General features: G+C 39.4%; 1 long non-coding RNA gene across 1 annotated transcript; it reads right to left on the minus strand.

The window, feature by feature from the left end:
* Nucleotides 1-9,954: 9,954 nt before the first annotated feature.
* Nucleotides 9,955-23,931, minus strand: LOC120529428. The gene is made up of 3 exons (XR_005633742.1): nt 23,858-23,931; nt 11,442-11,606; nt 9,955-11,058 (listed from the first exon to the last, which is right to left on the minus strand). It is a non-coding gene; the product is annotated as an uncharacterized LOC120529428 (long non-coding RNA).
* Between the last annotated feature and the right edge of the window lie 162 nt (nt 23,932-24,093).

Genomic DNA, 24,093 nt, shown 5'->3' on the forward strand with positions numbered 1-24,093 from the left:
TAATAACGGGCCTGTGCTGCTTGAGCCTCTTCCATGTGCTTTTTAAGGAGGGGCCGAATCTTACCAAATCTATCGCGTAACTGCGCGATATATTCTAATATATTTGTAGAGGGAAGAGCCTCTTCTTCCCATCCTTCCTTTAAGATGTCTAATATGCCGCGGGGTTGTCACCCATACAGTAATTCAAAAGGGGAGAACCCCGTGGAGGCTTGAGGGACTTCCCGATAGGCAAAAAGGACAAGGGGGAGGAACTGATCCCAGTTCCTTCCATCCTCGCTGACCACCTTATGCAGCATTTGTTTGAGAGTTTGGTTGGACCTCTCCACCAAACAGTTGGTTTGAGGGTGATATACCCCGGTCTTTAAATGCTTTATTCTCAGTAACTTGGCAGTCTCCTTAAACGTCTCTGAGGTAAAGTGCGTCCCCTGGTCTGTCAAGACTTCTCTGGGGATACCCACGCGCGAAAAGACCCCTAGTAATTCCCGTACGATGGCCTTGGAAGTGGCTGAACGCAACGGAACAGCTTCGAGGTATTTGGTAGCGTAATCCACGAGGACTAAAATGTACTTGTGTCCTTGGGCTGAGGGCTCTAGGGGTCCAACTAAATCGACCCCAATTCTGTGGAAGGGAACATCAATCAGGGGAATAGGAACAAGAGGAGCATTGTCCCTCCTAGGAATTTGTTGCAGTTGACACTCCGGGCAAGAAGTGCAAAAGCAACAAACCTCCTCATCGATTCCCGGCCAGTAGAAGCGGAGCTTGATCCGTTCCAGGGTTTTCTCGGTGCCCAAATGGCCACCTAGGAGAAGGGCGTGTGCTAACTCACAGACCTGCCACTAAAAGGTCCGCGGAATTAGCAGTAGCCGTCTTTCCTGCCCATCATGCACTGCTACCCGATAAAGAAGGTCATTTTCCAACACAAAGTGCAGACCCTGTGGTATCGACTGGTTAGTGCCCTGGCTGTTGACTAGGACCACTGCATTTTTGCAAACTTCAGGGAATCGTCATTCCACTGCTCCCTTTTAAATGAAGCCGGCGTCTGTCTAAATTGAAACCGCAAGAGGGAGCGAGGGTCGGCGTCGACCTCAAAGGACTTGGCTGCCTCCTGTTCCGCCGGGCGCTGGTGGATGATGTGTCCGTACGCGACGGTCCGGAAGTCGCACGTCACTCAGGGTCGCCGCTTTGTCTCTCTCTGCCAGCTGATTACATGGCATGGAGGCAGCTTGAGACGGCTCATCCCCTTCCATAACTTCCCCTTCCAAGTTAACCCCAGGAGTGGTATGTGTCTCGCCACTTTTAATATTAGACCAGTCCCGCCCTAGTATCACTGGGTGTGGGGGATTCGGATGGACGGCCATGGTTAGTTTTTGCACCGATCCCCCGTAACTGATGACACAAACAGTGGAGTTGTACCAACTGATATCTCCGTGGACACAGGTTATACTGGTCTTAATCTTTAACCACTGTCGCGGCAGCACAAACCGGCGGGCAACAATGATAATGTTGCTACTGGAATCAAATAAGGCTGTGGTCTTGTGTCCGTTGACGATCACCACACCAGTATGTGGGACCGCCAAACGGATTAGCTAGAGCACACCAACCCCTCCTCACCCTCCACCTGCATTCCTCCTTGCTTCCAAACAGTTTGCGTGCCTGCGGCTCTGAGGACACCGATACAAAGTCCGGGTTGTACGGGGGTTGGGGGGCTTGGGGGTCTGGGTCTTGGGACGTACTCCAGCTGAGTTCGACAAAGGGACTCCCCCAGAGTGTGAGGCCACCCTTTGTGTCTCCATGAGCTCCGTCATGTTCGTAAACTGCTTGCCCAAGACCGGCTGGGTGAAGCCATAGGGAAGTGCTTTCAGGAGCAGATAGCAAGCTACCTGCTCAATTATGTGGTAGTGCTTGTTCTCAAACGGCTGTAGCCACTGCCCTACCAGTGCCCAGAAGGACCAGGCTTGTTTGAGGGTCGGCCGCTCTGGGTCCAAACATATATATATACACTCACCTAAAGGATTATTAGGAACACCTGTTCAATTTCTCATTAATACAATTATCTAATCAACCAATCACATGGCAGTTGCTTCAATGCATTTAGGGGTGTGGTCCTGGTCAAGACAATCTCCTGAACTCCAAACTGAATGTCAGAATGGAAAAGAAAGGTGATTTAAGCAATTTTGAGCGTGGCATGGTTGTTGGTGCCAGACGGGCCGGTCTGAGTATTTCACAATCTGCTCAGTTACTGGGATTTTCACGCACAACCATTTCTAGGGTTTACAAAGAATGGTGTGAAAAGGGAAAAACATCCAGTATGCGGCAGTCCTGTGGGCGAAAATGCCTTGTTGATGCTAGAGGTCAGAGGAGAATGGGCCAACTGATTCAAGCTGATAGAAGAGCAACTTTGACTGAAATAACCACTCGTTACAACCGAGGTATGCAGCAAAGCATTTGTGAAGCCACAACAAGCACAACCTTGAGGCGGATGGGCTACAACAGCAGAAGACCCCACCGGGTACCACTCATCTCCACTAAAAATAGAAAAAAGAGGCTACAATTTGCACGAGCTCACCAAAATTGGACAGTTGAAGACTGGAAAAATGTTGCCTGGTCTGATGAGTCTCGATTTCTGCTGAGACATTCAAATGGTAGAGTCAGAATTTTGAGTAAACAGAATGAGAACATGGATCCATCATGCCTTGTTACCACTGTGCAGGCTGGAGGTGGTGGTGTAATGGTGTGGGGGATGTTTTCTTGGCACATTTTAGGCCCCTTAGTGCCAATTGGGCATCGTTTAAATGACACGGGCTACGTGAGCATTGTTTCTGACCATGTCCATCCCTTCATGACCACCATGTACCCATCCTCTGATGGCTACTTCCAGCAGGATAATGCACCATGTCACAAAGCTCGAATCATTTCAAATTGGTTGAACATGACAATGAGTTCACTGTACTAAAATGGCCCCCACAGTCACCAGATCTCAACCCAATAGAGCATCTTTGGGATGTGGTGGAATGGGAGCTTCGTGCCCTGGATGTGCATCCCACAAATCTCCATCAACTGCAAGATGCTATCCTATCAATATGGGCCAACATTTCTAAAGAATGCTTTCAGCACCTTGTTGAATCAATGCCACATAGAATTAAGGCAGTTCTGAAGGCGAAAGGGGGTCAAACACCGTATTAGTATGGTGTTCCTAATAATCCTTTAGGTGAGTGTATATATATGTACATACACACATATATACATACATACATACACACACATACATAAACTGCTCAAAAAAATTAAAGGAACACTTGGAAAACACATCAGATCTCAATGGGAAAAAGAAATCCTCCTGGATATCTATACTGATATAGACTGGGTAATGTGTTAGGAATGAAAGGATGCCACATTGTTTGATGGAAATGAAAATGATCAACCTACAGAGCCCTGAATTCAAAGATGCCCCAAAAATCAGAGTGAAAAAATGATGTGGCAGGCATATATATATATACACACACACACACACACACACACACACACACATACATATATATATATATATATACACAGTAATCCCTCGCTATATCGTGCTTCGACTTTCGCGGCTTCACTCTATCGTGGATTTTAAATGTAAGCACATCTAAATATATATCACGGATTTTTCGCTGGTTCGCCGCTCTGCGGACAATGGCTCTCGAAATTTATGGTACATGCTTCCTCAGTTTGTTTGCCCAGTTGATTTCATACAAGGGACGCTGTTGGCGGATGGCTTAGAAGCTACCCAATCAGAGCATGTATTACATATTAACTAAAACTCCTCAATGATATAAGATATGCTTCCCGCGCGGAGCTTGATTGTTTGCTTCTTTCCATCTTTCTCACTCTCTCTGCCTGACGGAGGGGGAGCAGAGGGGCTGTTTGCACAGAGGACATGGACGCTCCTCTACAAAGTGCCGCTTTATCGTGGTGCTTCTGTATACTTAAAAGCACGTATTGATTTTTTGATTGTTTGCTTTTCTTAGGGAGCGCTCTCTCTGACATTCTCTGCTCCTGACGGCGCTCCTTTATGACGGAGCTCCTTTGAAGATAAGATATGTTTGTATTCTTTTAATTGTGAGAAAGAGCTGTCATCTCTGTCTTGTCATGGAGCACAGTTTGACTAAAGGGTGTTATTTCATGTCTAGAGGGCTCTAATAATGTTAACAGGGTGGGAGAGTTTATAAGGTTTTAAAATATATAAAAATAACCATACAAACATATGGTTTCTACTTCGCGGATATTCACCTATCGCGGTGAAAAATACACACACACATATATTATATATATATATATACACACACACATATCGGTTCAGATAGACCCGTTCAGATATATACATTGGTTGGGATTTATGGGCAGGCACAACACGGCCATCCATGTTTAGCATCTCCCTTTCGCTTCATCATTGCTTCAACACTGTTGTAATTATTGTGCAAATTTTTTACAAGTAGCATACGCCTGTCTGTCGCGTTTTGTTTCGTAAGCCTCTTGGTTGGGGGTCCTCGATTTAAATGCACTTTTTTTTTCATTATTTAAAACACTCGCACAGATACCCGCCTCTTCGCCTCACTCCATCCCTCCCCAGTTCATTGGACCCGCCTCACTCGCTCCCTGTTGTCCCACCCATGACAGATTCTTCTCAAAAGCAGAGTTACCAGAAAACATTGGTTGAAAGCCGCCCGTTGATATCTGTTATTCCGTATTGGCAGCATTTCATTAAAGGGCAATCTGTTTCAAGGAACTTAGTCCTGTTTGCTGAAAGGATGTTATGGAGGAAAACACTGGAATAGCGCTGTTTCTTCTGAATGTTTATCAGTGTTCAGGGACCAGAATGATCAGAATATTCCTGCCTTACAAATAACTGATGTCTGTTTTTATTGTAAAACTGAGAAAACCACACACACACGCATACACAACACAAACAGTCAAACTCACAAATCGTGGGTTGCACACACTACTGATTAAGTGTATCTGTCACGGACGATCATTTTTTTCACCCAATAAAACTTTAGTTCATTAAAGTTAGAAAGCAGCGCGGTGATTTCTATTATTCCTTATTGGCAGCATTTAATTTAAATATGATTCACGTCAACAAGGTGAAAGAGTCTCTTATTTTGACAGGGCGATCTTTTTTTCAGGCTTAAGCATTTTTGATTGACTTACAAAAGAAAATAGTTATTACTTACCCTCTTTGCTTCAAATTGGCTTTTTAAAAAAACTTTTTGATATAATTTATTTATGACAGTATAAAATAAAAAGTAGTACTCAAAATTATAATGCGCATATCTAACAGGAAGAGGTGGTTGTAAGAGTACGATTGCTGACTCGCAGTTAAATGATCACTGGTTTGTGTCCTGGGGGGCTTCCTTTCTGTTATTTTATTTATTCATTTTTACAAATTGCTTGAGTAGTAAGAAAGGCGCTATAAAAACGTAAAGAATTAATAACAATAATAATAATTGTAGTAGTAATATTATTATTATACGTGTGAATGCATGATCAAATTCAGCCGCTGCGTAGTGGGGTATGAATAGGGACAATACCACGAGTTCATTGAAATAATTACACAGCAAGGTGCACACGCAATACAAACATAATGTGTATATTATTGAAGTAAAGGTTCATATAAATTAATTATATACAACTTTTTAACAAGTTGAGAGATGTCAACTGGTTAAAAGGCACGAAATTATACATGTATTGCTTTATAGTCCACACAGTGTATGTACAGTTGTACAGTATATTGTTAAAATAATGATATAAAAATCATATAAAATGGTATAGAATCTGCGTCATAGACTTATGTTGTGTCAAATTTCTTCAAAGATGTTTTTAATTATTTTGCTTTAAAAAATCTTACGGCAAACATGTGAACCGTTGAAAATCGCTGATCTTAATCAATTTGTTTAATGCATCCTCCGTGCAAAATGCTGTCATATCTGTTAGTAAACATGCACGCGCAGCGATGTCCTGATGTCTGCGTTCTAAGGCTGCAGGGATATTTAACGCTATTGACGTTTTACTGGGGTGCTCTGTGATTGAGGACGGACAGTAAACTTTGTTAAAATGATACCGAAAAATACCAGTCGTCAGTTGTTTCCAGTCGTTTTGGCGTGTTTACTGTTCTGTTACCAAAAAATTCTTCAACGGGGCTCATCAACAAAGAAACGTGGATAGTAAGATTTAGTAAAATACCAGTAATAATAATACATTGCTTGACACCCAGTAACACTTTACAAAGACATTTAAAAGACAGCTCGTTAAAATAAATGTAGCAATCTATTGTCATGCTATAAGTGACAGCTTGCTCTTAAACATTTACACAGGTGGTTTTTCCTGGGAATAGAAAAGGAGAAAAAAATCCACGGGAAATGTTTTGTTGTTTGTGAGTTTCATAGTTTGTTTCAATTGCGTTAGTATTTGCAGGACTTGTGTTGAAGTGACATTCGGCATCTGTCAAGTGTTGTAAGCATACAACCGCCTTCATTGATAACTTTGCATCGTAATAAACGAACAATAAAACAGCGGAGAAGCCGTGGATTAAATAAAAAGACTGCAGTTATCAACAGGGAGAAGTGAATACCGTGGCAAAGCAAAGAAGGGAATGAAGAGACCAGAGTGACGGATGGCCTTATATGGGCAGGCAGTCAATTACGTGGGAGGCGTGGGGATGGGGGACGCAATATAGGCAGGCAGCCAACTACATGGGAGGCGTGGCGATGGTGGATGCAGCGCAGCCTCACACGGCAACCGAGCTACAGGCTATGGACGTATATATGTACATAAGTAGGATTCAATTATGACCGTTACGCATAGAATTTCAAAATGAAACCTGCTTAACTTTTGTAAGTAAGCTGTAAGGAATGAGCCTGCCAAATTTCAGACTTCTACCTACACGGGAAGTTGGAGAATTAGTGATGAATGAGTGAGAGTGGCAGTGAGGGCTTTGTATTTTATTAGTATAGAGTTTAAGTGTTCCTCACCCAGTTTTAAGCCTCCTACACAGCTGTTTCTGTTTCAGTTAGGCCTTGTTCACAAGGGCGTTAAGTTTTTGGATAACGAACTTGCTCTGAACGTCCTAGACGTTTATGTTGCATTTTGTGGTGGCGATCGATTGACTTCTACACCGGCGTTCGTTTGTCTCTGTCTAACGCCAGCCTGCAGCCCAAATTGTAGTTTGTGTGTTAACCTGTGGAGGCAGTGTCGGGAACTGGATATGAAAGCCCTTGTCGTTTTATTTGAGGTATCTCCTTTCAATATGGACCATTTTGCTATGTTAGATATTAATCTTCTGGTTTTAAAAATACTCGTAATACGGCGACGTAGGGAGAGAAAATAATCGCCGCTACAGGGTTCATCCTCTGACTGCACAACGTCAGGTTAAAGGAAGTTTTTTTGTGCTTTATGAAGAAATGCGAAAATTTCCGCGCAAGTTTTTTTAATTACTGTCGGATGTCGGTTTCCACTTTTGATTGTCTGCTGCAGCTGGTGCAATGCCACATTGCACGCAGATCAACCAATATGCGACTTGGTGTTAGCCCCGAAGAGAGACTACTTGTCACTTTGAGGTAAGGAAACAGTAGTCAAGTGTGCGCTTACACCGGTGTTATGCACTGAAATGCCCCCCCGCCATGGATTGCCCCCCCCTACATAATCGTTATCAAATATTATATTAGAACATAAATTAATAGGTTAATGGTTTACAAATTACATGAGACAACAAAATAAAATAAGCAATATGAAAATATATATGTTGTATATGAAAACTATCCGGTCCTCCGAAGCGTAAATTAAACGAGCAGAAAACGAACTAGAAGCGGTTTCCTTGCGTTCGTTGGGTTTTGAACGCCAAGAAAAAGCTGCATGCAACGTTTTTTTGATGCCGTCTAAATGCGCTGCCGGACAAACGCACGTCACCAAAGCCCGTGTGAACACTCTCATTGACTCTACGTAGAAAACACTCGGCGCTTGATCCGCGCTCACCGGACGCTACGAACACAAAAATAACGCTCGATTTTAACGCCCGTGTGAACAAGGCCTTAATGATTGTGTTTCAACCTACGTGTGACATTGATGATCATTAGCACCTGTTTGGTATAATTGGTTGATCATACACCCGACTATAAGCCTACAAAATCCCTGACTTTCTGCAAGTGTACCTATAAGAATTGATGCTGATTTGAAGGCAAAAGGTAGTAACACCAAATATTGATTTGATTTAGATTTTTCTTTTGTTTGCTCACTTTGCATTTTATAAATTGATAAAAATAAACAATAATTATTATTATTTTTATTATATATATATATAATAAAACATGGGGGTCACAAAACAACTCTCAAATGACCTGAAGACAAAAGATTGTTCACCATCATGGTTTAGGGGAAGGATACAGAAAGCTGTCCCAGAGATTCAAGCTGTCTGCTTTCTCAGTTAGGAACATATTGAGGAAATGGAAGACCACAGGCTCAGTTCAAGTTAAGGCTCGAAGTGGCAGACCAAGAAAGATTTCGGATAGACAGAAGCGACGAATGGTGAGAACAGTCAAGAGTCAACCCACAGACCAGCACCAAAGACCTACAACATCATCTTGCAGTAGATGGAGTCACTGTGCATCGTTCAACCATTCAGCGACTTTACACAAGGAGATGCTGTATGCGAGAGTGATGCAGAGGAAGCCTTTTCTCCGCCCACAGCACAAACAGAGCCGCTTGAGGTATGCTCAAGCACATTTGGACAAGCCAGCTTCATTTTGGAATAAGGTGCTGTGGACTGATGAAACTAAAATTGAGTTATTTGGGCATAACAAGGGGCGTTATGCATGGAGGAAAAAGAACACAGCATTCCAAGAAAAACACCTGCTACCTACAGTAAAATATGGTGGTGGTTCCATCATGCTGTGGGGCTGTGTGGACAGTGCAGGGACTGGGAATCTTGTCAAAGTTGAGGGACACATGGATTCCACTCAATATCAGCAGACTCTGGAGACCAATGTCCAGGAATCAGTGACAAAGCTGAAGCTGCGCCGGGGCTGGATCTTTCAACAAGACAACAACCCGAAACACTGCTCAAAATACACTAAGACATTCATGCAGAGGAACAAGTACAATGTTCTGGAATGGCCATCTCAGTCCCCAGACCTGAATATAATTGAAAATCTGTGGTGTGAGTTAAAGAGAGCTGTCCATGCTAGGAAGCCATCAAACCTGAATGAACTAGAGATGTTTTGTAAAGAGGAATGGTCCAAAATACCTTCAACCACAATCCAGACTCTCATTGGAGCCTACAGGAAGTGTTTAGAGGCTGTAATTTCTGCAAAAGGCGGATCTACTAAATATTGATTTCATTTCTTTTTTGTGGTGCCCAAATTTATTTATTTATTGCACACTTTCTGTAAATCCAATAAACTTCATTTCACTTCTCAAATATCACTGTGTGTCTCCTATATGATATATTTAACTGACATTTTTTATCGTAACAACCAACGATTTATACAGGAAAATAATGACTATTAACAAGGTTGCCCAAACTTTTGCATCCCACTGTAGATGTGTGTGTGCGCCTTTCCTAATTATGGCAAATCAGTTCAACTGACCAAAAAGGTGCAGAAACATCTCAAAATCCCAAACTTTTGCATCCCACTGTGTGTATATATGTGTATATATATATATATGTGTATATATGTGTATATATGTGTGTATATATATATATATATATATATATATATATATATATATATATATGTGTATATATATATATATATATATATATATATATATATATGTGTATATATATATATATGTATATATATATATATATGTGTATATATATATATATATATATATATATATATATATATATATATATATATATATATATATATATATATATATATATATATATATATATATATATATACACACACACACACTGTACTATTTGCATACATAGGCAATTTTTTTTTTTTTATGAAAAAACATTTTTAAATTTGTATAATATGCTCTACATGACTGCCATCATTTTGAAAACACATTTCAATACATGTCCACCACTGCTGATGAACACGTATTAGCACAACTGGAGTAATGCTTGTAATGGCGTTGGTGATATGTTTCCTAAGATGATTTATGTTTTGTATCTTTTCCTGATACACCATGGCCTTCAAATGCCCCCAAAGATAAAAATCAAGTGGGGTTAGATCTGGGGATCTGGGAGGCAACTCCACAGGACGACGGCAAACAATCCAAGCATCCGGAAATTGTTGATCTAACCATTGATGCACGTGAATACCATAATGAGAGGGAGGTCCATCTTGCTGGAAGTAAACTGGGAAGTTACCATCCTCATTTAGCAGGGATGGAAAAATCTCTTCTTGCAACATATTAAGATACTTTTTGTTATTAAGATTTCCATCAACAAAAATTGGTCCAACAATTCTGTCACCCCATATCCCGGCCCACACCATCAATTTACCGGCACCTTGCATCTTCGTCGGACAATTCCTGTGAGGATTAGCATTACTCCAATAACGTACATTTTGCCGATTAACCTCTCCATTAATGTAAAAATTTGCTTCTTCAGTAAACAAGATCTTGGTTGAAAGGTTTGCATCCTCGTTCAATTAGCTTAATGCCCATTCACAGAATTCCATCCATCTTCACTCATATGCTATGCCATATGCAATTTGTACAGATGCCATTTATTTACTTTCAAAATGCGCCTGATACTTGATTTGCTGACACCACTTTCTGCAGATAACTGTCGGGTACTTTTTGTGGGACTCCGTGTAAGCGCTGAGAGTATCGTAGCGGTTGGGCCTTCATCGGTGGCTATACGTCTTCGACTACATCTCGGTTGATCTGTAACACTTCCAGTGTTTTGAAACTTTCTAATAAAGTTTTGCCACAGTGTTGTGTGTGATGTTCAATCCATATTTTCTGTTAAAATCGACTTCAACCATGCGACTGCTTCCTGACCCGGCCATCAGTATGATTTCAATTTGTTACTCTGTATTCAAAACACATTTTTTAGGGTATCTGAAATATAAAAAATAAAATGTTAAAAACCATATGTATGGAAACTTATGGCCCACCCTATATATATATTTAATTTCTCTTGGATGTAGTTGATGGCAAAATTGATATCAGGCAGTTAACTCAGTGTGGGTACAGTATATCCTTATTGTTTTCTGGAATCAGTGGAAGTGCTGTGACTGATATTTGATATTCACTCTACTCAAAGCACCTGATGGCACATATCTTTTCAAATGGCTAATGTTTACTTTGTGAATTATTTTCCCACTTTCATTTTCAAGTCAACCAGGCTTCCGTTTATTTTTTCCACAATGAATGGGCCAATGAAGCAGATAAAAAAGAAATAAATCTGACATTTAAAAGATATGCAGGGGAAAGAAAATTACCTCATATTTTTCGGAAATGTCTGAAGAATATCAGCCTTCCCATTCAAACATAACAACTATACTTTGTTGTTAATTGGTCTTTTGTTCTTAGTCTGAATATAACTGCATCTAAGTAAGTGTCCCAAGTATCAGGCAGGCTTCTTTTCCACCAATTCTCGAAGTGCACTGAATTTAAAATAAAAAAAAAACCTTTTTAAAAATGTTTGGACAATTCATCGATGATAGTAAAAATGTAGTCACACTACTGGGAAGCTTTGTGTTGCCACAGAAAAGATTACAGTAAGTGAATTGAGGTTTGAAAAGAGGATAAGAAATTGTAAAGGTTATGGAAAATAGTTAAATTGGTATTTGTATCAGATATATAGTCTATAAATGGTAATGTCAATATAATTTGCCATATTTAATAATGAAAACAGTAAATATATTCAAACTGTATTGTGCCATTCATTTTTTCTACTAGAAAAAGGTGGTAAGGGGATGACAAGCTTCTCCCCCCCTCCCCCCGGTACAATGCAAAGTTCTGAATTAAGCTATATACAGTAGGAGAAATAATTATTTGATCCCCTGCTGAATTTGTAAGTCTGCTCACAAAGAAATGAAGTCTCTAATTTTATGGTAGTTTCATTTTAATGGAAAGAGACAGAATATCAACCAAAAATTCAGAAAAAAACAACAACATAAAAGTTAAAAACTGATTTGCATGTCATTGAGTGAAATAAGTATTTGATCCCCTACAACCCAGCCAGAATTCTGGCTCCCACAGACTGGCGGTGTGCCCACATGGCACGCAGATTACAAGAAATCAGTTGATCAATTATAGATACTCCGGATCTCAACTGGTTATGTGTAAAAGCACACCTGTCCACAGAATCAATTTCTTCCATTCCAACCTCTCCACCACCATGGGCAAGAGCTGTCAAAGTATGTCAGGGAAAAGATTGTAGACCTGCACAAGGCTGGAATGTGCTACAAGACCATTAGCAAGAAGCTTGGTGAGAAGGTGATAACTGTTGGTGTGATTATTTGTAACTGGAAGAAATATAAAATGACCATCACTCGCCCTCAGCCTGGAGCTCCATGCAAGATCTTGCCTCATGGGGTGAGGATGATCATGAGAAAGGTGAGGGATCAGCCCAAAACTACACAGGAGGAGCTTGTTAATGATCTGAAGGCAGTTGGGACCACAGTCACCAAGAACACCATTGGTAATACACAAAACCATAATGGAATGAAATCTTGCAGTGCCCGCAAGGCATATGTGCTCAAGGCGGCACATGTACAGGCCCATCTTATGTTTGCCAGTGAACATCTGGGCATGACGCAAACATAATCATAGAAAACATGCTTAAAATATAGTATATTAAGTGTGTCTAATTTCCCCAAAGCATTCGAAAGATTTATAGCTTCATAAAGTTCTCTCATTATTGAATTATTTCATCACCGAGACCTGGATTGTTAATGGGGACTCTTCTTGTTTTACTGACTTGGTACCACCAGGTTATTCATTCTTTTGTCATGTTAGGGGGGAGACTTGCCACTGTTTTTAAAAGTTTGCTTCTGTGTCTGAGCCTTAGTAGGGGTCTATTTAGTAGCTTTGAACATCAACTTTTTGAAGTGTGTAGCTCTTCCTCTTTGCTGTGCGCTATGGTTTAATAGGGATCCTGTAATTATTGACGTGTTCATTTCTGAATTTTCTTTTTTTTATTGATTTTATTAAAATCAAATAACATTCCATACATGACTCAAGTTTTGCAAAAAAAAAAAAAAAAAAATGAACCACACCTGAGAAAGAGAGCTAGGCCAGCAATGTAATACTTTATGATAGTAAAAATAAGTGAATAGATAAATTAATAAAAATAAATGGAGTAAAAGAGGTGTGAGAACCTGCTTCCACAGTTTAAATGCTTATTCTAAAATGTCATTGATTAGATCCTGCCAGGTTTTGAAAAAGTTTTGTACAGATCCTCTAAGTGCGAATTTGATTTTTTTCCAGTTTCAAATAGTATATAAGATAAGTTATCCACTGACTTAGAATAGGCGAGTGAGGATTCTTCCAGTTGAGCAAGATAAGTCTACGTGCCAGTAGTGTAGTAAAGGTAATTACAGTTTGTTTGGCCTTCTCCATTTTAAGTCCATCTAGGATTACACCAAACACAGCTGTTAATGGGTTAAGAGGGATTGTGACACCAAGGCTGTCTGAACGGCATTTAAATATTTTGGTCCAGAATGAAGTTAATTTGACGCAGGCCCAAAACATGTGGCCGAGTGAGACTGGAACTTGATTGCAGCGTTCGCAGGTTGGATTTTGCCCTGGAAACATTTTGAACAATTTTAACCAAGAGAGATGCACTTGAGTTGAATAATTCTATTTTTTCTGAATTTTCTAATCTCTTGGCCAATATTATGCTCTCCTATGATAAAGTACTTATTGTTGGTAATTTTAAAATAGGCGACACGGTGGCGCAGTGGTAGCGCTGCTGCCTCGCAGTTAGGAGACCCGGGTTCGCTTCCCGGGTCCTCCCTGCGTGGAGTTTGCATGTTCTCCCCTGTCTGCGTGGGTTTCCTCCGGGCGCTCCGGTTTCCTCCCACAATCCAAAGACATGCAGGTTAGGTGGATTGGCGATTCTAAATTGGCCCTAGTGTGTGCTTGGTGTGTGGGTGTGTTTGTGTGTGTCCTGCGGTGGGTTGGCACCCTGCCCAGGATTGGTTCCTGCCTTGTGCCCTGTGTTGGCTGGGATTGGCTCCAGCAGACCCCTGTGACCCTGTATTCGGATCCAGCGGGTTAGAAAATGGATGGATGGATTTTAAAATACATGTTTGTTGTCAATCTAAACCTTTGGTTAATGACATTTATCAATATTGGATTCATTTGATTTTATCCAGCATATTAAAGCCCCAACTCATTCTCTTAGTCAGATTCTTGATCTCTCTCTTACATATGGTATTTTAGTTAAATAACATTGATATAAGTGATGTTCCTTTTACTTATTTTTCTCTAATGATGGATTTGAATATTACTGTTGATGTTGCTACTACAAGTTGTACTCCATGCTAGTCTCACTTTTAAAATTCTTCGATTACTGTATATCTGATTTTAAAACTATGCTTTCCAGTTTTGATCTACAAGGCTAGTGTGATAGTATTGACGATTCTGTCTTACCTTTAACTTCATCATGTAAAATGGTCTTAGACTCTATTGCCCCCCCTCAAAACACACTGTACAAAGGGAAGATCTGGTCTATGACATCAAACAGGAGCCAAGCTACACTTGCAGGATAACTGAATGACATTTGAAAGAGGACAGGCTGACTGTATCTGAACAGATTTTTAGGACTTCTTTGTTGAACTTCCAGGAGGCAGTTAAGAAATGTAAACATGGAATACTTCTCAGATTTGGTATCTTCTCATTCTAAAAAAACCCAGGGTCTTATTTAATGCAATTAATGTGGCTATTTACTCCCATTGAGATATGTAATTAAATAATCATTCATGTGAGCAGTTTCTTTCATTCTTTGTCAGTAAAATGGATATTATCCACGCTGGCATTGTTCCAACAGGTTATGTACTTCTGTTGTTAATCATGTCATTGTTTTGGAATCCTTTGATGTGGTTTCACTTTCACAGCTAAAAAGTATCATTGCAACACTTAGACCTGCTTTTGAAATCTTGGGTCCAGCACTGTTGGCTATTATAAATGGTTCTATTACTGTGGGGGTAGAGCCCTCGTTTTTTAAACGTGCAGTGATGCGACTCTGTCTTAAAAAGGCAGAATTAGATTCTGGTGTGTTAGCTAATTGTCACTTATGGCCAAAATATTAGAAAGAATTACTTAATCAATTGATTGATCATCTTAACTCCAATACTTTATTTGAGATCTACCAATCTGGCTTTAGGCGTTTTCATGGGGTTGAGACGTCCCTCCTGAAAGTATTTAATGACATTTCTCTAATTACTGACTCAGGTGGGGCAGCAGTCCTTGTCCTCTTTTACCTCCTAACTGCAGCTTTTGAAACTATTGATCATGAGATCTTGCTGTTGCGGCTTGAGTATCTGGTGGAGCTTAAAGGGGCTACAGTGACTCTAACCTTCAAATTTTATTACTGGGCGGCAAATATACAAGCTATACAAACTTGGACATTGACACAAATAGATGAACAGACACAGGCTTGGTCTGCATTACAAATAAAATCCTGCAGCACTTCTTTATATTCCTTGCTTTGTACCCCAATAAGTACAAGTCACCGCCAATATACTGACAGCCCAATAGAGCTTCACTCACTCAGAATATGGAATCAATGTAGAAAGTATTTTAAGATGGAGAAGATTTTATCTGTGGCACCTCTGCAAGAAAATCACCTTGTTCCACCCTCTAAAATGTATGCAGTTTATAATGTCTGGAAAACATTCAGGACAAAATCACATGGAGATCTGTACATAGATAACGTCTTTGCAACCTACAAACAATTACACTCTAAATTTAACTTTCCTGCAACACATTTCTTTCACCACCTTCAAATTAGAAAATTTGTTAAACAAAACCTGCCCAATTTCCTTCACCTCTCACCTACCTCTATTCTGAAAAAAATATTGATCAGTCTAGAGGACTCAGAAAGCATTTCCGTTACATATAAAAACATTGTAAAGTCCCTCCCTTTCAAAGATTCCAGAGTACAGTGGGAAAAGGATCTCTCACTCAACATCTCAGAAAAGGAGTGGAAGGCAGCAATGCACAGAATTCACTCAAACTCCATATGTGCAAAGCATACAATTATTGAATTTAAAATTATACATCAAGCACATTTGTCTCATTTAAAATTTTCCAAAATGTTTCCAGGGCAAGATACAACCTGCGAACGTTGCAATGAAGCTCCAACCTCATTGGGCCACATGTTTTGGGCCTGCACCAGATTAACATCATTCTGGACCAAAATCTTTAAATGCCTTTCAGATAGTGGGATTAGGAGTGATTGTGACGCCGAGGCTAACAGCTGTGTTTGGTGTACTGTACTTCCAGATGGGCTTAAAGTGGAGAAGGAGAAATAAAGGCAATTACAGTTTACTTCACTTCTGGCACATAATAATAATAATAATACATTTTATTTATATAGCGCCTTTCCCATGCTCAAGGCACTTCACAGAGTTTAAGAGAGAACAGCAGGGTATACAGTATATAGCATTGTACAAACCAAATAAATAAATAAAGAAGATTAAGACAGTAAATTCAGAAAAAAGCCTAACAGACAACATAATTGATGGTCTAGCACACACATACAGGTTATATGAGCATCTTGACAGAGAGGTAAACTGAGAGAAGGGTAATAAAGTCAAGTAGAACTAAAAGCTTTCCTGAACAGATGAGTTTTAAGTTGTTTTTTAAAAGAATTCATGGAGTCAGCTGATCTGATTAATTTGGTAGGTCATTCCAGAGTCTGGGCTATACAGCTGAAGGCCCCGTCACCCATGGAGTAGATTAGTGTGGGGCACAACAAGATTGCCAGAATCAGAGGACCTTAGTGGCGGGCAGGCACATAGTGATGGAGAAGATCACTGATGTAGTTTGGCGCAAACTTATTTAAGGCTTTGTAGGTTATTAGTAGGATTTTCTATTCGATTCTGTAAGACACAGCGAGCCAGTGAAGGTGGAGCAGGATGGGTGTTATGTGTTTGCTGCTGCTGGTTCGAGTAAGGACTTTTGCAGCCGAGTTTTGAATAAGCTGGAGCTGTGATATAAGATTAGAAGGGCCACCTGCCAGTAGGGAATTACAATAATCGATGCGGGATGTAATGAAAGCATGGACAAGTTTCTCAGCATTAGAAAAGGAGAGGAAGGAGCGAACACGGATATGTTACGGAGGTGAAAGTAAGAAAGTTTCTTAATGTGATTTATGTGGGGAATAAGAAAGGGAGGAATCCAAAATGACACCAAGATTCTTTGCAGTAGAGGCAGGTCTGATGAGATCACCGCCAAGATGGACTGGGAAGGAGCTCATTTTATTAAGCTGCATTTTAGTCCCAATTTGCAGGAGTTCAGTTTTGTTGCAATTTAATTTTAAAGAGTTCTGCTCCATCCAGGTTTTAATTTCACTAAGGCAGGTTGTGAGCTGAGAAAGCTCTGATGAAGTTCCACTTTTAACATTGAAGTAGAGTTGAGTATCATCTGCATAAAATGATAGCCCAGTCCATAGCTACGAATAATATGGCCAAGGGAAGCATATAAATACAGAAGAGAAGAGGGCCAGGACAGAGCCCTGAGGAACTCCTTGTGTGACTGCGCCAAGCTCGATCTGCTGTTGCCAAGACTAACAAACTCTTGCCTATCACTCAGATAGGACTTGAACCACTGGAGGGCAGTGCCAGAGATACCCAGCATGTTCTCCATTCTGGACAGTAGAATGTCATGTCTGACAGTGTCAAATGCTGCACTGAGGTCTAATAGAATTAATATGCTGGTTTGTCCAGAGTCTGCTGCCATAAGCAAATCATTGGTTACCCGTAGCAGAGCAGTTTCACAGCTGTGCCATGCCCTGAAACCAGACTGAAAGGGTTCCATCAAATTATTAGAGGTTAAGTAATTGGTGAGCTGGGAGGCTACAACACGCTCAAGAGCTTTTGACAGGAAAGGTAAGTGGGAAATAGGCCGAAATTGTTAAGATTGTCAGCATCAAGACCAGACTTTTTTAACATTTGGGGTTACAGAAGCGATTTTAAAAGTGAGCGCACAGAGCCAGTGTCAAAGGGATGAGTTTATTATTGTTGTAGAAGTCGGGATTATGGCATGAAGGCGGGATTTAAGTAGTGTGCTGGGGATGAGGTCCAGTACACAAGCAGTCAGCCTCATCTTGCAGAGCAGGTTATTAACAAACGCAGATGTGACTGGTAAGAACTTAGAGAAGGAGCTGGATGGAGTGGGAAAACAGGGAGAGATACAAACAGATGATGTATTTATGTTAGTTGAATTATTTAGATCTTTAATTTTGTTACGGAAAAAGTGGAGGAATTCCTCACAGACTTCAGTAGAAGAGGTAGTTGGGCCAGATGGGTTGGAGTAGTTTATTAACTACAGAAAACAAAACCTTGGGTTATTGTGGCCACTTTCTATTATTCTGCCATAGTGGGTGTTCTTAGCAGCAGTTAGTGCTTCTCTGTAAGCTCTTGTGTGGTCAGAGAAAGCCTGGATGTGCACAGTGAGGCCAGTCTTACATGACATTCTCTCAAGAAGTCGGCCAGCTGCTTTCATAGATCGCAATTCTGAGTTATACCAAGGAGCTGAACGTTTAAAGGAATCCTCCTTATGTTTTAAAGGAGTTGTTTTATCTAATGCTGAATGAAGGGCTGAGTTATAGTGGCCAACAAGACTATCTAGTGTTGACGGAATAGGTGCAGACAGTAAAAGATCAGAAATGGATCCAGAAAGTATAGAGGGACAGATCTTTTTAAGGTTTCTGTAAGAAATTTGTCATTTACAGGTAAAAGGAGGGAAAGGCAGTGAGACAGTGAAAAATATGGTCAGAGAGTTATGGTCATAGACATCTTGCTCAACTGGAAGAATCCTAATTCACCTCTTTCAAGTCAGTGGGTAATGTTATATATTATTTAAAATTGGAAAAAAAATCTAATTCTTACTTAGAGGATCTGTAAAAAACTTTTTTCAAAACTTGGCAGGATCTAATCAATAACATTTTAGAATAAGCATTTAAGTTGAAGATGCAGATTCTCTCCCCTCTTTTTAATTCTATTTGTTTTTATTCATTTATTTACATATTTTTACTATGGTTAAAAGTTTGTTCTGCGGGCCTGGATCTTTTTCTCATGGCTGGGGGTTTCAAACTTAGTTCTGTTAAACTTGAATTGCTTGTTTGGATTGTTGCTTGATTCTAATAAAATTAATAAAATTTTAAAAAAAGAATGTGTTTTTTTGTTCTGGATCCTATTTTATTTTCTATTTATGTTCATCCTATAGGAGCCATTTTTAGGAAGTTATTTTTTTCTTTTCATCGTTATGCTGATGACAAGCAAGTCTATATTTCTGTGTATAACTGCAATGAGTCGGCTACAAAATTGTCTTGAAGAACTAAAATCCTGGATGGCGGACAATTTTCTCAATCTTAATCAAAATAAAGTGGAACTGCTGAGAGTTGGTCTTGCTGCCAAAGCTCAAACTGGTTTTGGACTCCTTGGCTCTTTCACAAACTTTTGCAAACCCCATGTTCTGAATCATGGGTTATTTTTGATGGTAACCTCGCTTTTGAAAAACAAATTCTGTGGTCAAGAGTTGCTTCTTCCAGCTCAGACTTTTAGCCAAGGCTAAGCCTTTTTTTTTAATCTACTAGGGATCTTGACAAAGTTACTCATGCTTTCATGTTTTCTCGGCTTGATTACTGCAACTTCATATACAGTATTCTGGGAACAGCAAACCCCCGATATGCAGGTTGTAGTTGGTCCAGAATACTGCTGCATGTTTTTGGTCAGGGTAAGAAAGTTTGATTCCGTTTCTCCAATTTTAGCTTCTTTACAATGGCTGTTAGTTTCTGAATCGATTTTAATAATTTACTATTGATTTTTAAATCACTACATGCATATGTGCCCACTTATTTATCTGAATTGTGTGTTATACACCAGCCATCCAGAGAGATTAGATTTTACGAGTCAGTTGTCTCTTGTTGTCCCTTGCACTAAGTGCAAAACTAAGGGGAACAGGGCTTTTGCAGCTGCACCATCTCATCTGTGGAATTCTTTACCTAATTACATTAAGGAGTCTCCTTCAATTGAATGGTTTAAAATGAGATTAAAGACATTTCTGTTCTCTAGCTTTCTGTGACCTTCAGTGATACTGATGGTTCCTTACTCAAAGTCATTTGATTATTTTAATTTACTGCTGGTTTATACTATGTTATTATTGTGTTTTATTTATTTATGTTTATTGTATATTTTATTGTGAAGCACTTTGGCTACAGTATCACTGATGTTGTTTTAAATGTGCTCTATAAATAAATTCATATTGAAGACTCACTTCCCTGGTCTGTTAAAATTCTTTTAGGTGTTCCAAAATTGACATCTGTTTCTCTATACACTTAGAAAACTTTCTCAGCAGTTTTTTTTTTTTTTTTTAAAAAAGGGAAATACTTCGGCCCACTTGCTGTCATAATCAATTATTGTGCATATATATTCAGTGTCTTTGTTTTGGACAGTTTTCAAATCAGATCAATGCTCATGTGTTCACATGGTTTATTTACTTTGAATAAATAATAAAATTACATTTGCAACTTTTAACAGCAGTCATTGTGTTCACAGCAGAGTAGAGACACACAATTCTACAGCTCTCCTGGGGCTGTGGAAAATGAGTGTTCTCTGCAGTGTATGGGAAGGGAGAGGCACATTAAACATGAAATTGATATAGAAGGCTTTCTACAGCATCTGAGATAGGTAAGAATATGTATTGATACAGGGATTGTACATTTTGAAATTTATACATGAACATTGACTAATAGACTACTTTTACTCTGCTAAACACATGCTATCAGATAATCAAAAATACAACTTAAAACAAAAATAGTAGATTACAATCTGTTGAAGGTGCCAAACAAGCAGTATTTATAAAAAGGCGGCACACAAATTCCTGAACAGAAAAAAATGTGTTCATATTAATACAGAGGCGCTAAAACAGTTAAGTATCGAACATGGCGAATATGTACATGTGTCATGTTGGCCACTAGGTGGCAATATTTCCTTTGTTTTACAAAGTAAAAGGTCTGTGTTATTTTTAAAGCAATGATACACAGTTCGTGCAGAGAGTTGACAACAGTCAAGATATTCCACTTTGGGGCTTAATACGAGAACCAAGGTCTGTGGCAAATTGACTCCTACACTGAAGGGCTGATCAATACGTGCATATGCTGAATTTGAAGATCTGGAATAAAAAGTGAAGAATTGTCTTGCCGGTTAATTAATAAAAGTAACCCACATCATTCTTTAAGCGTCCGCATACAGTAATGTGTTGATCCCCAGCCTTAACGTTGTCAATCCGGAGACAAAAAACTAGAGTCAATGTCTTTGTTTGTCATAAAATGTTTCTACGTCGAACACTGATAAAATAAATATTTTAATTAAAATTAAAAACAAGTTTGCACTGATTGTCTCAGGGGGCACTCCACGAAGCGCGCTTAGCGGGATAAGACTCGCTTAAATCATGAAGCCCGTCTTATTATTTCAATCGGTTTCGCCAAACAGGACCAGAACAAGCCATCAGGTCCGCTACAAGTTAAAGATGAATCTTGACGGGGTGTTATAGATTGGGAGTGTATGAAATTCACGGTCGACGAGAAACAAAGATCTCGGAGAAAGGTTCCGAGGATTATTTTTTTAATGTTTTTAATGTTGCCGATTTCTCGTCTGATTGAAAATAAACGATAATTAAACCACTTATTCGTTACGACTTTTTTGTTAGTTACATGATTTTTAACACATCTAATGTTGCTGCATTCTTAGTTTCAGCATCATTTACATCAATCTGATACGTTTTTTACAAAATGTTGAAACATGAAAAGCTATACAGTTTATCGAGAACATCTAAATTATTACGCCATTCGACCCAACTGCGTATTTTTGTCAGTGAAAGACAAAATAATTTTAATAAAGGGTGATCCGTAATGTTAAAATCATCAGTTATAAAAAATACCAATTCTAAGTCAATAAACCTCTAAGTAGTACAGTAATGGTCATAGTGAAGTATGAGGAAAAAATGCCTCACTTTAAAACATTCTAGGATCGACACTGGTGTGCTCCTTTCGCCGTACTACGTAGAGCGGGGTTCTTAACCGGAGGTCCGTGTGAATCAGATAAAAAAAATAACATTTATATTCACCATACAGCCCAGTACTGCTGATTCAGAGTAGATGTAGCAGTAATGGTAGTAGAAAACGTAGCAGTAGTAGATCTGTTTTAATTTGCACAAGAGGATTGTATTTCATAATTATAATGAGTGGCCATTACTTTTTGCATAAAAAGATTTTTTTTTTTTTTTAGATTGTTTGATACTTTGTTTATGTCATATATCTATGAGACAATCACATTTCGATAAAGTACATTATATCCATTGCATGCAAAGTTGTGTTTATGTGAATATTTCTGAGGAATGGGATTCATATCTTTCATCAGGTTCTTAAAAGGGTCCGTGACTCAAAAAAGGTTAAGAATCACTGACGTTGAGCTTTTAAACCACCAGCATAAAGAGGAATTAGAAAGAAAGCCCACAGTCATTTTCGATGTCGGTCATGAAAGGATTTTCATGCACACTGTAAAATAATAAAAGTTAAGTATTAGAATCAATTGTAAACCTCAATAAATTACATGCATTCGACCTTTATATTATTTTATAATAGTCCACATAGCTCCCCCCAGTAACATATGAAAAATAACAACTTAGTTTGCTATTAGTTAAAACCATTGTAAAGTCGCCTGGACGCAACACATGTGACCACTTTCTCTAATAAGCCACCGTTGGCCCAAAAAAAAAAAAAAAGTCCATGATTATTCACCGATGTCAGGTCAAAACCACGATGTGGGACACTGAACACATCACGTTTCAGGTTACTGTTACATTAAAGCCTCGGATGCAAAGCGATAAACATTCATGCTGACGCTTCCCTGTGTTTGCTAACATGTCTGATCAGGGTCTGATTACGTTTCCCCGCACATAATTTGGCGAATAAGTTGTGACTGTGTGTCGATTATTCGTTCAAGACGGGGCATGACATTTTTTAAACATTTCATCGGCTTTTTACATGGTGCATCGGGGATCAGCAATATTGAAAAAAGACATTTACGAACTTTGCTGTTATGATTGGATGCTTTGCTACTTAATTATTGCGGCATTAGAGCGTTAATCTCTTCTATTAAACCAGTTCAGACCAACAGTTGCTCCAGTAACCGAGCTGTATTTCATTGAGCCTTTCGTTCTTTTTGGAACAAGCACATCGTGGACCCGTTCTAGAAAGCAAGATTATCCTATTGGCCCCACGGAGCACGGAATTCTGGTTTAACCCAATCCATGAACACTAGATTTGGCTAAATCCAGGAATTCTGGAACGGAATTGGCCAGATTTCAGGGAATCCTGGCCTACTCTAACCGAATTTCACACTAATTATGCTTTCTGGAACAGACCCCACATTTTATTCAGGAATAGCTTTGCCACGGACACTTTACGTATTGCACCGAATTTAGTAACATCATTTACAAACTGCTACATTCACACATTTTTTGACAATTCTGATGATAAAAGGTGGTGAAGAGGAAAGAACTTAGAAATAAGATAACGCTCAAACATTTATAATTTTATTAAAAGTATTAGTCATGCAGTAGTCGCTTTCGTTTTATAAAAGCCTCAATATTAATTTACACTGCAGAACATTAAACTCACCGCGCCTCCAAACGATTGGCTACCTGTGTCAACATACGCCCACGTCTTGTACTTTGCACATGTTTGCAGTAAAAGTTCCGGGTTATTTGTATCTGATTGGCTTTCACCTTCCTGTTATTACTTTTTAGAGGCTGCGTCGCCCTTTGTTCATTGGACGAGTCTGACTGTATTCCGTCCAATCACAGACAACATTCGCGCTCCGTGCTTCCTGTTGAGTTACGTACATTTAAACTGAA

Source organism: Polypterus senegalus, chromosome 5, assembly GCF_016835505.1.
Source record: "Polypterus senegalus isolate Bchr_013 chromosome 5, ASM1683550v1, whole genome shotgun sequence".
Lineage (NCBI taxonomy): Eukaryota > Metazoa > Chordata > Cladistia > Polypteriformes > Polypteridae > Polypterus > Polypterus senegalus.